The following is a 12,217-nucleotide window of genomic DNA, read 5'->3' as shown; positions in this document are numbered from 1 at the left end:
ACAGATCTTTTATTTAGAGTTCATTTATATGTAATTCCAGTTTGGCTTCAAATGCAAATATTTTGTTAGTCATTTGCCCAATTATCTTGTTTGGTCCTTGTAATTCCAAGTTGTGTGTGTTGAATTTTTGTGTAATATCGGTCAAAAAAGCTGTAAGTATCCACCATTCATCATCATCATCATCATCAAGTTCAGGATAATTTTTGCCACTTTGTTATAAGAATAAAATAATTTAAGATTTCAAATTGACAAACCGTTCCAGCACTTTTCCTTTGCTTAGCAATCTGACAGCAGTATGTAGGAGAACATCACTGTAGCAAGCTAGCAATTCCTGCAGAAGTTCTTTAAATTTTTGGTGTTTAAGTTTACGGGCACAAATGAAATTTATAAAGCTTATAACCATTTGCATAACATTCTTCAATTTGGTATTTGAAATTTGACATGCCAAACTTTCTTGATGCAGTAAGCAGTGAATGGAGAGTAAATTTGGCAAATTCCATTCCTTCTTAATCAGTGCTATCAAACCATTGTTGACGTCCGTCGTTGATGGACAACCATCTGTACATACAGCAGCTGGGAATATGTCAGTGATAGAATTCTGCAAATACAAATGAAAATAAAGAGCCATTCTGTGGTGATTATTGTGGTCTATTCACCAAACGATGATGCTGATGTAGCGAAGAAAGACTTATTCTACACTCAGTTAACAAGATCTCTTGAAAATATAGGGAATCATAAAGAAGTCATTTTACTAGCACACCTAAATGCCAGAACAGGATGGAAAGCTAATGACAACATAGTGGGACAATATGATGAAGAAACCACAAATAATAATGGTGAAAGATTGATAGACTTATGCATGCAAAATGAGTTAAGGATTCTGAATGGATGGTTCAAGTATAAAGACAACCACAAATACACATGGAGGAAACCAAGTGTTAACCTCAAGTCCATTACAGACTATGTCCTAATAAAGCAAACAACAAAGCTAGTAGTACAAGATGTAAGGGCTATGAGAGGTGCAGAGTGCAGATCAGACCATTTTCTGCTAATGTCTAAGATATTATTCAAGTTTATCAAAAACAGGAAGTGCAAAATGGCTAAGCAGGGATGGCTAGAGGACAAATGTAAGGATGTAGAGGCTTATCTCACTAGGGGTAAGATAGATACTGCCTACAGGAAAATTAAAGAGACCTTTGGAGATAAGAGAACCACTTGCATGAACATCAAAAGCTCAGATGGAAACCCAGTTCTAAGAAAAGAAGGGAAAGCAGAAAGGTGAAAGGAGTATATAGAAGGTCTATACAAGGGCGATGTACTTGAGGACAATATTGTGGAAATGGAAGAGGATGTAGATGAATATGAAATGGGAGATAAGATACTGCGTGAAGAGTTTGTCAGAGCACTGAAAGACCTAAGTCGAAACAAGGCCCCCGGAGTAGACAACATTCCATTGGAACTACTGACGGCCTTGGGAGAGCCAGTCCTGACAAAACTCTACCATCTGGTGAGCAAGATGTATGAAACAGGCGAAATACCCTCAGACTTCAAGAAGAATATAATAATTCCAATCCAAAGAAAGCAGGTGTTGACAGATGTGAAAATTACCGAACTATCAGTTTAATAAGTCACAGCTGCAAAATACTAATGGGAATTCTTTACAGAAGAATGGAAAAACTATTAGAAACCGACCTCGGGGAAGATCAGTTTGGATTCCATAGAAATATTGGAACACGTGAGGCAATACTGACCCTACGACTCATCTTAGAAGCTAGATTAAGCAAGGGCAAACCTACGTTTCTAGCATTTGTAGACTTAGAGAAAGCTTTTGGCAATGTTGACTGGAATACTTTCTTTCAAATTCTGAAGGTGGCAGGGGTAAAATACAGGGAGCGAAAGGCTACTTACAATTTGTACTGAAACCAGATGGCAGTTATAAAAATCGAGGGGCATGAAAGGGAAGCAGTGGTTTGGAAGGGAGTGAGACAGGGTTGTAGCCTCTCCCCGATGTTATTCAATCTGTATATTGAACAAGCAGTGAAGGAAACAAAAGACAAATTCGGAGAAGAAATAAAAACTTTGAGGTTCGCCGATGACATTGTAATTCTGTCAGAGACAGCAAAGGACTTGGAAGACCAGCTGAACGGAATGGACAGTGTTTTCAAAGGAGGGTGGAAGATGAACATCAACAAAAGCAAAATGAGGATAATGGAATGTAGTCGAATTAAGTCGGGTGATGCTGAGGGAATTAGATTAGGAAATGAGACACTTAAAGTAGTAAAGGAGTTTTGCTATTTGGGGAGAAAAATAACTGATGATGGTCGAAGTAGCGAGGATATAAAATGTTGACTGGCAATGGCAAGGAAAGCGTTTCTGAAGAAGAGAAATTTGTTAACATCGAGTATAGATTTAAGTGTCAGGAAGTCATTTCTGAAAGTATTTGTATGGAGTGTAGCCATGTATGGAAGTGAAACATGGACGATAAATAGTTTGGACAAGAAGAGAATAGAAGCTTTTGAAATGTGGTGCTACAGAAGAATGCTGAAGATTAGATGGGTAGATCACGTAACTAATGAGGAAGTATTGAATAGGATTGGGGAGAAGAGAAGTTTGTGGCACAACTTGACTAGAAGAAGGGATCGGTTGGTAGGACATGTTCTGAGGTATCAAGGGATCACCACTTTAGTATTGGAGGGCAGCGTGGGGGGTAAAAATCGTAGAGGGAGACCAAGAGATGAATAAACTAGCAGATTCAGAAGGATGTAGGATGCGGTAGATACTGGGAGATGATGAGGCTTGCACAGGATAGAGTAGCATGGAGAGCTGCATCAAACCAGTCTCAGGACTGAAGACCACAACAACAACAACATCAAAGATATAGAAATACAAGTGGAAACCGAGCCTGAGAAAGCCAATAATATTCAATATAATTTACAGAGCCTTGACCATAGTTCTACCCATTTCTTATACCAGCAAAGGCTAGCAGAAAAACTTGCTGCTGTTGAAGGAACCTCTGCAGATAAGATGTATGAGATGGTTAAAGAATCCATCCATAATGCAGCTTATGAATCACTGTGAAAAAAAGGAATCCAAAAGAGTAATAGAACACGTGATGAGTGGTGGAACCTCTCAATACACGAGAAGGTAGACAGTAAGAAAAAAACTTATAATAAATGGTTGGACTCAAGATCACGCAATGTTTGGCAGGAATACAGATAGCAGAGAAAAGATGCACAGAAAACAATAATTAAGGCAAAAAACAAAGCGTGGGAGAAAACCGGTGAAGAGAGAGAAAAAAACATGAGGAATACATGAGCAAATAAAAGCCTGGAAGGTATTAAATGCAATGAGAACACAGAATAATGAAAGATAAAGCAGATATGAACCTCATTAGCATGCAGGAATGGGTACAACACTACCAAGGATTACTAACGGAGAACAGAGCAGCATTCACTGAGAACCCACCAGACATTGAAATCAGTAATGATAATATACCACCAATGACTCCAAAGGCACCAATGACTCCAAAGGAAGTCCAAAATGCAATTAATGCCATGAAAAACAGAAAGTTGCCAGATCCATGATTAATTTATATACAACTGGTTAAAGCAGCACCATCAAAACTCTTTGAGATATTGGCAGTGATTTTTGACAAATGCCTTAGAGGTGACAAAGCCCCAGAGGAGTGGAAAAAGGCAACAATTACATAAATATTTAAGAAGGGCACCAGGAGAAATTGTGCAAACTACTGTGGTATTAGTGTGGTGCCATCCATGGTGAGAATCTATGGCTGTATCCTAAAAAAGAGGATAGAAGAAGAAATAACTGATCTGAAAACAAAATGGATTCACATATGGTCGCTCCCGTACTGATGGAGTATTTACTCTCAAAAACCTAGAGGAGAAAAGGACAGCAAGAGGCCTTATGACCCACCTTGCCTTTGTAGACCTCCAGACAGCTTATGACACAGTTCCACAGAACAAGCTATGGACAAGACTAATTGATAATGGCATGTTACCGAGCTATGTGAAAGCTGTCAGACTCCTCTACCACGGTTGTACAGCAATGGTAAATCAACTATCTCAGGAGTTTGAGGTGACAAAGGGACTACACCAGAGATGCATGACTGCCCCTACACTCTTTAAGATCTACATAGAGGAGGCACAAAAATCCTGGAAAAGGAAATGCAGAGGAATGGGTATCCCCGTAAATGATGAGATCTCATTCACTTTATTTTTTGCTGATGACCAAGTGTTAGTATCTGGAGGTGAGGAAGATGCAAATTACATGTTCCGCAAATTAAAAGAAGAATATGAAAAATGGGGTCTTGTCATAAACGAATCTAAAACAGAATATCTGAAAGTGGGGCAAAATGCTGTTAACGCCTTACAACTCAGTGCTGATACTGTTAAAGGGTGTCTTAAATTTAAGTACCTGGGAGTGACACTGTCGTCCAATGGTAGAAGTATGGATGATATAAACAATAAAACTGGCCAGGGCAAGCAAGCCATAAAACAACTAAATGGTATTCTCTGGAACAAAAACATAACACACAGAACAAAACATACCATCTACCACACAATTATTGAAAGTATCACAACATATGGTGCAGAGTTTTAGGAACTAACTCAGAGGCAGGACGATCGCAAGCTGGCTGTCGAGATGGATTTCTGGAGACGGAGTTGTGGATATTCCAGGCTTGATCATATTAGAAATGATAGGATCAGAGAGGTTACGAATGTCGAAAGCACAATCCTAGACTACATAGAAAGGAAGCACCTACTCTGGCATGGTCACTTACAATGTATGCCAGACACAAGATGGCCAAAATATGAATGGCAGTGGAATCCACGTCAAAGAAGAAAGCGCAGTAGACCTGTGAGATGCTGGAAAGAGGCAGCTGTAGAAACCTCGATCATATATGTAATTTATACTTTCAAACTACTTTTGGCAGGCCAGTTTCTGACATTCTGCAGTCTGGACCTATATTGCAGTCTGCCAGCTGCCAACTGCTGCTCTATAGCCACCCACAATTGTGAAAGTGTTGGCGATGCAGGATGTTGTGCACAAACTGACATTTCAATTATGTCCATAAATATTCAATGGGATTCATGTCAGGTGACCTGGGTGACCAAATCATTTGCTCAAACTGTCCAGAATGTTCTTCAAACCCATAATTAACAATTTTGGTCCACTGACGTGACATCATTGTTTGGGAACAAGATGTCCATGAATGGCTGCAAATGGTCTCCAAGTAGCTATACATAACCATTTCCAGTCAATGATCAGTTCAGTTGGACCAGGGGACCTACTTCATTCCTTGTAAAAACAGCTCACACCATTAACAAGCCACCACCAGCTTCCACAGTGCTTTGTTGACAACTTGGGTCCATGGCTCTATGCAGTTTGTGCCACACTCAAATGCTACCATCAGGTTTCATCAACTGAAATTGGGACTCATCTGACAAGGCCACAGTTTTCCAGTGATTTGGGGTCCAAGGGATATGGTCACAGCCTGGGAGAGGCACTGCAGATGACGATGTCCTGTTAGCAAAGACATGTTGGCCATCTGCTGCCATAGCCCATTAACACCAAATTTTGCCACAATGTCCTAACAGCTACATTCATTGTAATTTTATATCAACTTCCGTGGTCACTTTGTGCGATACTGCCTGTGTGTCACCACTGACAACTCTACATAAACACTGCTGCTCTCAATCATTAAGTGAAGGCCGTCAGTCACAGTGTTGTCCATGGTGAGAGGTAATGCCTGAAATTTACTATTCTTGGCACGTTATTGACACAGTGGATCTTGGGGGTACTGATTTCCCCAATGATTTCTGAAATGGAATGTACCATGTGTCTAGCTCAAACTATCATTCCACATTCAAAGTCTGTTAATTCCCATCATAAAGCCATGATCACATCAGAAACCTTGTCACCCTTATCACCACAGTACAAATGACAGCTCTACCAATGCACTGCCCTATTACAACTTGTGTATGTGATACTACTGCCATCTGAATAAGTGCATATCGCAATCCCATGACTTCTGTTACCGAAGTGTATTCAACTACAATTTAGAGGGTACACAAAATTTCCATATGTCATAGACATTTTTCACTACTTTAAATCACATAAAAGTATAATTTTTAATTGTGAGTTTAATCATGTCTAAAGACTAAAAATGTATGAAAAATCTCAGTTACGACAGCGGAGGCTGACATAGCTGTTTTTGTAGCCTTCTTCCAGCGTTCAATATCAGACATAACCATATTTCAGTTTTATTCAGGTATGGATAATTTTTCAACAACAAATAATTCCCATATGAAAACTGTGGACACAACAGTCACTTATGTTGTTTTTGTTGCACAAGCTTACACACATGTGCTCCCCCCCCCCCCCCCCACACACACACACACACACGCAATGTCGTAACAAAACAATGAAATACAAAGAACATCAAATACAACTCTCTGCCAAAAATAAAGAAGCTCTAGTGAAGTCAACAATTCATTATCTACCTCTTGCACCAGTTACTTGCAAAGTAATCACTCCAGCCCCTCCCCCTTTATAAAGTTGGGTGCTCCAGGAATATCTGGGTACTGGTGTTTAACCTGTTGGTCACCCCTCATGATGATCAGGCAGAGGAGAAGAAGGCGTGACCTGGCAGCATCTGGTGGAATTATTTCAGGCCTGCCATTCAGGTTAATCTTGAAAGTGTTATTTTCCAAAAGCACCCTACAGGGACCAGTATATGGGGGGCTTAATGGTGAGCACACAGCATCACATCTATGCCAAATGTGATGCTACAAGCAGATATTTATGGATGAAAACCTCTCTCCCTCCCCATGCCTGACAGGTTGGACTGCATGCAAATGTCTCATATGATAGCTAAATCATCATGGGAACACTGTCACTGTATCTGGAGCAGCTGCCTGAAGTTGTGTGGGTACAATCAGTTCATCTGGCATACACAACTGCTCGCCCTAGACCAGCTGGGCTGGTAAACAATGCAGATCATCCTTTACTGATGTGCACAGGCCTGACAATATCAACATCAATGGCAAGGCATCCATCTAGATTGATGAGTAGCTAGTGGTGTGCAGACGGTTGCAGCTTTATAGTTCAAGGAGCTCTTTAAACAGCTGCAACTTGAAGTGGCATCCATAATCAGTCATAATGGTTTGAGGAATGCCAAATCTTGAGAACCATGTAAGCAAAAACGTCTTTGCAACAACAGCCTCCATGGAGGTGTCTGGTATGGGAGTAGCTTCAAGCCGCCTTGTAAAGTGATCCACTATAGCAAGCAGATAGCGATGTTGACCAGCTGAATAAGGTAATGGCCCTACTATGTCCACATGTATATGTGAAAACCTTGCTTTCAATGTTGGAATATGCACAACCAGTGTGAAGGCACACGGCTCTAGTGTTGACGAAGGCCTTGATGGCCGAAAGCTATAATTGTGAGAGTCTTTCTGTTGTGCCTAACGGCGACTCAGCATCTCCGCTATGTGGTGAGTAGCAACTTTCTTTCTCATAGTTGTTACATTCCATCCTGGATTTTCCATTGTTGGACAAATTAATTTATAACATTTCAGGGAATGATACTTTAATCATAATATGACAGATTCTCCAGACTGTATACTTAAACTAAACACAAAATAAAGTAATAATTCATCAAGCACTTCTTAGACATACACCAGAGGCCAGAATGAAAACATCAAATCTGTCAATCACTTTATGTTGGAAAAATAATCAGTACTGCTACAATATGTGTAAGAAGAGACGGTCTGTGAATTTCACAACTGAATGACTGGAAAGAAATCAATGCACAGCTCATGGTCTACATATAACATATGGAGACAGATTCACATTTGTAATAGGCTTGCCTCTTTCATATATATGGTGAAAATAGAAAAACAAAATATGGCAATACAGCATCCACAATTGAACAGACAGGCAAAAAGTAACTGTCTTGAAATGAAAATACCAAACAAGAACATATAGACAATTATAGACCAGTCCATTACATTTCGAGAGTGCAGTCACATAAATTCCGCATCTGTTTCTTATACTTCAGCTGTATACCATACAGCCATCTTCAGAGTAAGACCAGCTTTATTTAATTCTGTACAAAAACAGAAAAAGAGAGAGAGGTAAGTGTGACATGTGGTAATCAACCAATAGAAAGAATTGAAACAACAAAATTTCTTGGAGTGCACATTGACAAGAAAATGAACTGGTCTTCACATATTATTGATCTCTGTAAGAGGCTTAGCTCTGCTACCTATGCTTTAAGGGTTGTCACTACATGTGTTGAACCTAACACTGCAAAAGTGGCATACTGTGGCTATTTTTCTTCTCTCATTGAGTACGGAATTGTTTTTTGGGGCAACCAGCCATTAGCCAGGAAAGTGTTCATTGCACAGAAGCGAGCTTTAAGAATTATATGTGGATTGTGCCCAAGAAACTTGTGTAGAAATAGCTTTCGTAAACTTAAAATATACACAACTACATGCCAATATATTTTTTCTCTCATGTGTTTTGTTTGTAAAAATATAGAGATATTTCAACCAAACAGTAGTTACCATGAGCATAACACACGGAGGAAGAATGACATACACAGCGAGCTCAGACATTTGAGCTTGGCGCAAAAGGGTGTCATATCCATGAAAATAATGTTGAAATTGGAGTAGTCAAGTTAGGCCTAGTTGACCATGATGGCCTATGGATTACAGTTCCAGTCAGCATTCCAGATGAACAACACAAAACTGTTAGACCTATGAATGAATGCAACATTAGAGAGTTTAGAACTAGATTAAGGTCAGTTAACTGGAATGACATCTTATACAAAGATATGTGTGTGAGTAACACAAGCAAATTATTTATAGAGGAAATTGCAAGAATATTTGATGAGTGTTGTCCCAGATTAGTAAAAAGACAGAATAATAACCAAGCTCATAAACCACAGAGACTAAATAATTGGTTTACACCATACCTCAACAGCATCAGGATTATGCTTCTTATGTTTAAGGACAGATCTCATAACAGCAACGAGTACAAAGAGATGTACATTAGAATAAGAAAAATTTATAGATCTGAAATAAGTTTGGCAAAACGTAGGGCGAATGATAACTATATTCTTAAATCCAGAAACAGCTGTAAAGCTGCCTGGGAAGTAATTAAAAGTGAAATAAATAGACCAACAACTCAACTAGCTATACCCATAGCCCCAGATATCTTAAACTCACACTTTGTTAACTTCAGTTTACAACAAGATTTGCCTTCCCTCAACGCCATGCTTGATGCTAAAACTCTTTTAGGTTCAAATAAGTATCTAGTCCATAAATTCTGCTGGGCAACAGTAACTGAAAATGATGTTAGCAAAGCAATAGGCAAACTAAGTAGTTCCAGAGCAGAGTACTTCTATGGTCTGTCAAACTTGGTCATAACGAAGATATCAAGTGATCTTCTGCCCCCTCTAACCACTCTCATTAACCGTATATTACAGCAAGGGATTTTCCCCGACTGTTTGAAAATAGCAGTAACTATTCCCATATTTAAGAAAGGAGATAAATCAAATCCAAGTAACTATATCGCCCTATCTCATTTATACCAATAATATCTAAAATAATCGAAGACTGTGTTCACCAACAAATGAATCACTATTTTGAGAGGAATAATTTGTTAAGTAACTCACAGTATGGATTCAGGTCTAAACTATCCACAGTTAAAGCAGTTGAAAATATTGTTAGCGATATATATGATGGCTTTGAAAATAAATTAACCTCCTGTGCTACTCTCCTAGACCGGAGTAAAGCATTTGACACTGTATCTCATAGTACTGTGATCATGAAATTAAGACACTACGGCATTGAAGAGGACACCCTGAAATTATTAGAATCCTACTTAAGCAACAGAGTACAATCTGTTAGTGTAAATGGGCAGCTGTCAAACCCACAAACAATAAGAAGAGGTGTGCCACAGGGCTCCATACTTGGGCCCTTCCTGTTTGTAGTGTATGTTAATGATATGCCACAGTATTTACCCTGTAAAACAGTCCTCTATGCAGACGATACAACTTTTATCAATTCAGGACAGACTCTTTAATCTGTACGAGAAAAAAATAATATAATATTTGAAAAATCGGTTCATTGGTTTAGTGCAAACTCCCTATTCATAAATGAAACAAAAACTGAGGAAATATTCTTTAATTTGAAGGTATCAAAGAAAATAAGTCCGTTAAACTGCTAGGAATGATGATTGACCAGAAACTTAGCTGGGATAAACATATCACATACGTCTGTTCTAAACTTGCACGTGCTATGTTCCTACTTTATAAGCTTACGAGTAATGTCAGCCAAAACATACTGTTGCATTCATATTGTGCTTATATCCACCCCCATCTTTCATATGGTATTCTGCTCTGGGGAAATTCTCCCAATTCAATATCAATTTTCAGATGGCAAAGAAGAGCTCTTCGATCTATAGTGGGTTTATCTCCTAGGGATACATGCAGGGAACATTTCAAAAAACTTAACATCATGACAGTTCCTTGTTTGTACATCTATTATTGCTTACTACACGTAAAAGAAAACATAGCTCAATATCCCTTTAGGTCATCTGTCCACACCCACAATACAAGACGAAACCACACAATTGATCTGCCATACTCTAGACTGTCTAAGATACATAATAGCTACAAATATGTAGGCCTCGAACTGTTTAATATGCTCCCTAAAATTGTACAAACAGTATCTAAAAGTAAATTTAAGACAACATTGGGTCAATGGCTCAAAGGTAAAGCATTTTACTCAGTTGATGAATTTAAAGATTGTAATATGGCATATTTGCTGTTTTAACATAGAGAAAGGTACCTCTGCCTGTAGTAGGACCTAAATTTGTATCAATAGCTTAGGATAATGACATAGTGTTATCAACATGTATATGATAATGACATAGTGTCATCAACATGAATACTCCCTGCTTCATATGAATCTGTATAATGTTTTCCTTTTTATTGTAAAATTAATAATATATAAAATTCCAAATGTGTGCTATTGTGCTACACTAAATTTCATGTGATTTATATATACATTGTTATGAGAATATAACCATCTTTATACTGTAATTGAACTTATTGACGAAGCCCATTGTATAAGAAAATACTGAATGGCTAATAAAGATTCTTATTCTTATTCTTACTACACTGGAGCAAACCTCTTCAATGCTCTTCCTCCTGATACAAAGACAGAGATTCATAACAAGAGTAAGTTTAAGAAAGCACTAAAAATATTTCTGCTAAAAAAAGCTTTTTACAGTCTAGATGAATTTTTAACTAAGTAAATTGTAATATTTTAATATTATATAATACAAGTTGACATAATGCCACTAAGAATGTTATTTAACCTGAGCTCTGTATCTGTGTATGCTCGTTATCTGTTTTCTGTAGCGTATTAATGATTCTAAGAAAATATGTATTTTCTTTTTCCGTATTGCTGCCCAAAGAATTTACTGTATTAATCTTTATATAATTATGTACTCAAATTTCTGTATATGCTATAAGATTATCAGATGTATTTGTAAAAAACTGACTCGTTCCACGTCCTTGTGTATCCAACACAGTTGGACCTATGGAACACTAAATAAATCAAATCAATCAATCAAATCAGAGTGAGTGGAATGGCAGATGCTACAGCACACAACTCTGTCCTTTTAAACTTGCAGACCGCAGCATTGCTTATGTGACTGCAGACATGCAGTGACCACAGATGTTAATTGGTGGCAATGAAGTAAGTAGACTTATGACCTGACACATTCCACTCACAAAGAGGAGTATATTTTAATTGGTGGTCCTCAACAACTTTGGAGATGCCATACTGATTTGTGTGTTACCGCAATATGCTACTTCAAAGGCCCCATAGTTTACTTAGTATGCTGTCTCAAGGCAATGGTGGATTGAAGATTTATGACAAACACATCACCCTTACAATTAAACGTCAGTTTATGGTACTTCAGTGACACAAGCCTTTCTGAGATACAGCTGATACAAAAAGATGAAAAATGCATGTCCATGGTACAGCATAATGGATAAAGATGTGGAGTACAGCATCAAAGAATGTAGATTCGCATAGCGTAACTGCTATAAAGATTTGGATTACAGAGCTGAGGAAAGCAGATTAATGTCCAATCTGACTGGAAAACATGATTAATG

Source organism: Schistocerca piceifrons, chromosome 2 (genome assembly GCF_021461385.2).
Source record: "Schistocerca piceifrons isolate TAMUIC-IGC-003096 chromosome 2, iqSchPice1.1, whole genome shotgun sequence".
NCBI lineage: Eukaryota > Metazoa > Arthropoda > Insecta > Orthoptera > Acrididae > Schistocerca > Schistocerca piceifrons.
This window is presented reverse-complemented; position numbering follows the sequence as displayed.